Below are 6,661 nucleotides of genomic sequence, written 5' to 3' on the forward strand. Positions count from 1 at the left end.
TGCAGAGGCTCCGCTCGCTCAGCGCCGCAAACTCCTCCTTAGTGCGAGGAGTTAGGTCCGTGCTACAGAGTAAGTCCAAACTGACCGTTGACAGTCCTGGGAATTCACAGTGACGTGAGTTGTTCAAAATGAATCTTGTTCCTTCCTCTGAGCATCTGCAGTGTACCGTGCTGTCTCGCGCTCTTCCTTTTTCTGACATGAATGCTGGTGTAGACACCTGTCAGTAGATGTTGCTTTTGAATAGATCTAAAGAACTCGGAACAACTTGTAAGACTTTTGCCTTGATTAGCAGGTAGGTGAAACAGGATCGGATCTTCTTTCCCTGACTGCCTGTACCAGAAGGTAATGGTTAGATGTTGTTATGTAACTCTGGAAAGCCAAGAGCAAAAGAGATTCGGGATGCAGAGCATCTAGAGACCAATGTAATCCCTCTCCACAGGGGAGGAGCAAGGAAGACAACTTGCCAGAAGATCCAAAACCGATGTGACCTTTACTTTCCTAATAAGGTGATTCTGAAATTCTGAGTAGAGGACTCCTAGCCTGAGCTGTTGAGCTACTTGGTACAGGTATGTGATAGACTCTTTGGGTACCTGCAGGCTGAAGATTTGAAATAAGTATAAAAACTGCTTCAATATCGGAAATGTATGGGTGCTATCTAGCTGCTGTTAGACAAAGCCATTAAAAAACCCCAAACCACACATTTAGAGAACTACCTTGAATGTGTAAATAGAAAAAGGTTTTTTAATCAGCAAACTTAATGTTGCTATCTCAGCAATTTTTCTGATATATCAAGAATGAAGCTATGCCATAGGATAGACACACCATGTTACTTCTGATAACTGAATGTCAGAATTGACCTCGTTATCTTATTAGGACAGACCTCTCATTAGAGCTCCATGTGGATGTGACACTGACAAATATAAATCTAGCATGTGACAGATGCTCTGCCAGCCATGCAATGGCCTCTGAAGCAAACATAGTCTTAACACTAGAAATTTGCTTCTAGTTCTGCATAACTGGCTGACTTGCCTGACGGGCAGTTACAGTGTAAACCTATTCCACTTGCTATGCTACTGAGAAGGTCTGCCTACTCTTGAAATTGTGTCGCTGTGTCTGGGAAACTTCCTAGACTGCTGCTCTCCCCTCTCTTCATCTTACTGTCTTCTGTAAAATATTAACTTTGTGTGAAGCTTTAAAAGTGATTCTTGATTAAGAGTAAGGTGGTACTACTCCTCATGCAGAAACTAACTGCTATTTCAGTGAGTGCTGCTACTTATCAGTTTTCATTCTAGTGTTTCTAATAGTTGCTTGAATACTAAGTTGCTGGAAGACTGTCCATAACTAATTAGCCACAGAAAAGCCTTTTTTAGCTGCCTTCCCTGCTCTTTTATTCCTCATCACATGTGTAATAAGGGATGGGAGGAGAAGATTTGCATTGAAGGCTTCTACTAAACAGCTCCCTGCTTCTAAAATAGCCTCTGGCCAAGCCCCAGTTTGTGCAAGGTAACTTGGCTTTATCAGAAAGAGGTGGCATTAACTGGAGTTAATTAAGAATAACAGTGATCCCACTTTTTTTTTGGAAGTGGTGAAGCCTGAGCACTCCTGTATTGTAAAGGCCTAACTCTCTATGGCTGGGAAGTGTGGGTGCTGTATTGCACTTGTGTGCCAATGGTAGAATTACAGCTCTGATTTCCCCAGAGGGTTTTCCCCTCATATTCCATCGGCAATAAGGATGCTCTTGTGATGAGTATGCAGCATTCCCCAAAAGTAATCTTACTGGCATATACAGGAAAAAGCATTTTTCACAATTATAGCATGTAGTGCAAGCTGCTGTTACTTTGTCTCTTGAAGGTCTTAACATGGGAGGCTTTTTAACTAAGCAGTCATTACTAAATCTTTTACATTTTTTAAGCTGAAGGTCACTCTGGTAGTTTTACTCTCATTTCCTTTGCCCTGCCCCATTCAACTTTAGGTGAAATACTGTTATAGAAAGTACACCTCCCACATTCCTCCCCCCTGCCCCCAAACCCAAAAAACCAAAGCCCAAAGACTTAATACTTGCACCTTAAACATAACTGCTTGAGGACTTTGGTGTATTTGGGTGAACTATAGTAGATTTGCTTTTGAAGCCTCTTCCTATAGCTTTGGCTTCTATGGTAGCAGTATTTCTTTTCAGAAACATGCCTGCAGGCATTAACAATAGTGAACTTAGCAGCAGAATGCCTATAATCCTGAAAAACTTCGTTTAGAAACTAACGCCAGCCTTGCATTGAATTTGTCCCCTAGCAGCCTTCTGCAATTTAAACTGCCTTTCTATTTGTCCTTTACTTACAGCTTCTGAATTGGATAATAAAACTTCACAAATGAAGTTCTGAGTAGAAGCTGGTATTAGGCAAAAAAGAAAAGATGCATTTATTAATGGAAAAATGGTTTATAGCTGATGTTTTCACTTCTTGATTGCTGTAAGAACTGAGATAGGCTATTTGCAGTTCCCACCAGTGAATATGACTAATCTTGCTAATCAGTAAATATGCTTAGATGCTTGCTTTGATAGTAAGCATAGTGGGAAGGGATATAGCACTAGAAGTGCCACCAAATATATATGGATGGTGTTAGTAATCCCTTTGAAGATCAGGAATTCACAGCTTTTAATATCTTATAGTAAAAGTGATAAATTAAGTCAGTGCTGCTCCTGGTATGCTCATGGGCTTTTTTAGCTCAGGTATGCTTTAAGGGAAGAGTGGGACTGAAAGCTAGTTGTAATCTCCAGTATTTCTCCCATCAAGAAGTGGGAGAATAGGCTTAATCCTGATTCCAATCAGTTGCTGGTGGAAAGAGTAGTGAGGTTGGAGTTCAGTGTCTAGAAAACAACACAACTACCAGAGAGGCCTTTGGTTTCTCTTCCTAGTATAGTTATGACATGCAAATGTACTGTGCTAAGGATAGAATTAAGGCTGCAGGAAAGCTTTAGCTCTAGGTATACAGTGCCCTAAAGCCAGAAAAATAACAGCATGAACTAGCAACGATACTGTAGCTTTCAGTGCCAGAACACTGAAGGTGTTTGAAACAAAACTATCCAAAGCTAATAAAACAAGTGCTACCATCCCAGTTACTATCATGCACCATTAACTAGCAGTTTGTGCCATTGTAAATCTACAGATGCTCAATACCTGATTCCGTATAGGGTGCTGGCTCCAGGCTCCTTGAGTGGGAAGGAGAAGAGGATACGCCTGCAGAAGGAATGACTTCTACATTTACCTTTATCTCATTGAGAAGTGCAGTTTGTGCTTTGAAAAAGTGACCTTGAATTTTACCTAGTTGTCCTTTTCCTAGAAAGTGAATGTCCGTGGAATAATCTTTCCAAAGATATGTAGGCTTGTTTACTCCTACAACTCTTAGCATAACTATGGTATGGTGCAAAGATGTGAGGAGCTTTCCAAATAGAAGCTAGAAAGGGCTTCTTGATGCAACCTGATTATCTTGACAGTATTAATGTGAGATCACACTTGTTTCTGTGCCTAGAGAAAGGGAATTTACTGGGCAGTATATCCAGAGGAAGTTGTGCTCTTTTCTGTCCCAGAGTTCAAACTGATGCAGATCCTTTGAATTTTTAATCAAATCAAAAAGCATTCAGAATTTTAAAGGTAAATACCCATAGATTTGGCCAAGAAAGATCTTTAAGAGGAATCTCTAAGTTGCTGTGTTGCACTCAAATTTGGACTGGAAATTGTTTAATAAGGGTAAATAGGTCTCGTACATCCTGGAGGTCCTAGTTCTCCATCTCTTAACACTTTCTACCTTGCCATATCAAAGCAAAATCACTTGAGACACCCGAGAGCCTAACCCGGCTAGAAGTGACTTTCTAGTGTAAACAGTGAGTATTCATGTATAACATCCTGCTTCAAGGACAGGTCCTGCAACTTTCTGTTCTGTTTGGATCTACTACTGTTAACATCTCAGTTGTCTTAAAGAGCTCTTCCAGTTTAGTTGGTGATAATAAATACAAATGATCCCTTAGACTGGAAGAGTCTGATAATATTCTTCATTGTGTGTAAAGATAGGAGCAAGACTTCTGCAAGAAAAGATGATCTCCCAGTTGTTAAATCTGTCCTTTTGTAAAGGATTCATGTGAATTTATTTTAGAAGGAGCTGTCATGAATAAGCTGAGTTGACTTGCTAGAGCAGAGGATAAAGAAACAAAGCTGTCATACCCAAAGTAATCAGCATGTTCTTCCTGGCCAGCTCTGCACCTTGAAACTCTCTACTGATGCTCCTGACTGGCATCTGCTGTAGAACTTCATATATTCTAGAAGCATCAGCTGTGTGGGAGTTGCCAGTGACTGAAGTCACCCATTCATGGAGTCCATGTGGGCCTGCAAGGTTCTTCCCAGTGCCTGCTGAGAAATAAGACTGAGACAGACTTGGGTCTGATCTTTGTATAGTTTAACAGGATTTTTCCAAAAGGTGGAAGTAGGGGTTAAATTGCCTCACAACTTCAAGCAAGCAGTAGCAGTGTTATTAAGCAGTAATTGTGGTGTTAAACAGAACTGTCCAAGAACAGTAAATAAGAATTAAGGAAGTACTCACGCAGCTCTTCACACAAGGACAGCAATAAATGCCTACCTCTCATAACTCCTCCGAACTGCTCCTGTGCATGCTTTGTTCAGAAAAAGCACCTTCCCAAACAGTGGACTTCCTGGTCCAGCTGTACTCCTCAGGATCCCAAAAGAAACTGGAATGGTAAGAGCCCAGTGTGCAACCTGATAAGAGAAAGCCTTGTCTTAAGACAGAGGTCTGCATGCTTAAAGAGCCCTGTTTCTCTCTCAAATAGGAACTTGGAGACCTGCCTGTGTTTTCCAGGTCAAACTGAGACCATTGCAGTCTGCAGCTGTTAAAAAGGGGTGGGGAGAAATACATTCTCTTACAGACCAGATAGATTTAGTCCTTTGTTACCTAGACCTAACATCTAGCTCTTGTTTTCAACTTGTTTCTCAAGACTGCTTGCAAAGGTCTGTGCCTTGCTAGCTATTATGCTGAGGTCTAAAAACAGCTTGCCAAAAGACCCTGGTGATACAGAGGATGGTGATGTGCAAAGTTTCATACCTTATATAGCTGATGCTGCCTACTCACGTGAAGTCTGGCAGAGTGGTAGCATTTGCAATGCTAGTTTCCAGTATTAAAAGCTATTTTCTAAGTGACAGTAACTGTTTAGTTCTAATAGTAAGGTTATGTGCTGCACCAAACTGCTGTAGAGAAACAATGCTAGTAGGCTGTCACTGCTGCTAGCCCTCTTCTGCAGCTTGCACAATTGCTTAATGTGGATGTGTAGTGCCTGCACGAGAAGCAAGGTAAACCATCTTTTATGCTGATGCTGTACTGTTGTGGCTAGATCAAACAGTGCTGCAGTTCAGACATGCCCTGAGGAAAATGAACTACATGAAAGTCACTCTTAATCACCCTCAGCTGATCACCCTGTGTTGAATAAGCACTGCAGAACCAAGATGATCATGACAAAAATCATACACCTCTCCGGCTGTAGTGGGCACATAGCTCTGCTGAGGGTGTGTGGTGTGGTTAGTTTTGTTTTTCTTACTTGGGCAAAATTGGGTCTGCAGGACTTCATTGGCTGTATCAATTACACTTCAAGCTATTGGTTGCTGTAGTTTACAGGACTGGAAACGTAGCCAGAGTGTGTGCAAGTTAGTTATGTCACATTGGACCCTAGTGACACTCATGCTGAACTTCTCTTTAGTGGATGTGTCCTTGCTGAAAGGGCTATGTGGCAGTGTGCACGGGTCTGCCATTCCATGAGACATCAGGGAATAAACTTAGTCTCTAGCTTGAGTTCTGTTGGTAAAGATAGTGCACTGTAATTGCCTTGACTCTTTCATGTTGAAATGCTGGTGAGAATTCAGGTGCAGTGGATAACACTCACAATAACCTAATGGTTCTGGCTCAAGGTTTGTTAAGACTGACTTCTCCTGAGGGGATTGTATGAAGACTGCAACAAGGATGGTGAGGAAGAGCCTTTCCTGGAAAGGGGGAAGAATCTTCCATGGGAAGATAATGGAACAGATCCTCCTGGAAGCCATGCTAAGGCACATGGAGGACAGGGAGGTGATTCGAGACAGCCAGCATGGCTTCACCAAGGGCAAGTCCTGCCTGACTGACCTAGTGGCCTTCTATGATGGGGTGACTACATCAGTGGACATGGGAAGGGCTACAGATGTCATCTCTCTGGACCTCTGTAAGGCCTTTGACACGGTCCCCCACAACATCCTTCTCTCTAAACTGGAGATGTATGGATTTGATGGGTGGACTGTCTGGTGGGTGAGGAATTGGTTAGATGGTCGCATCCAGAGGGTAGTGGTCAACGGCTCAATGTCCAGATGGAGATTGGTGATGAGTGGCCTCCCACAGGGGTCCATACTGGGACCGGTACTGTTTAATATCTTCATCAATGACATAAGACAGTGGGATTGAGTGCACCCTCAGCAAGATGACACCAAGCTGAGCGGTGCAGTCGACATGCCAGAGGGACGGGATGCCATCCAGAGGGACCTGGACAAGCTTGAGAAATGGGCCTGTGTGAATCTCATGAGGTTTAACAAGGCCAAGTGCAAGGTCCTGCACCTGGGTCGGGGCAACCCCCGGTATCAAT

The 6,661-nt window shown here is 42.6% G+C and overlaps 1 protein-coding gene across 1 annotated transcript in view; it reads left to right on the forward strand.

Annotated features, from left to right (window-relative positions):
• Positions 1 to 349: 349 nt before the first annotated feature.
• SNN (stannin) overlaps positions 350 to 6,661 on the forward strand; it is an 11,393-nt gene continuing 5,081 nt past the window's right edge. The window contains exon 1 of the mRNA XM_009324741.1: positions 350 to 566. The gene's annotated coding sequence lies outside the window, so the exon portion shown is untranslated. The remainder of the gene's footprint in view (positions 567 to 6,661) is intronic.

This window comes from Pygoscelis adeliae, unplaced genomic scaffold (assembly GCF_000699105.1).
Source record: "Pygoscelis adeliae isolate BGI_AS28 unplaced genomic scaffold, ASM69910v1 Scaffold85, whole genome shotgun sequence".
Classification (NCBI taxonomy): domain Eukaryota; kingdom Metazoa; phylum Chordata; class Aves; order Sphenisciformes; family Spheniscidae; genus Pygoscelis; species Pygoscelis adeliae.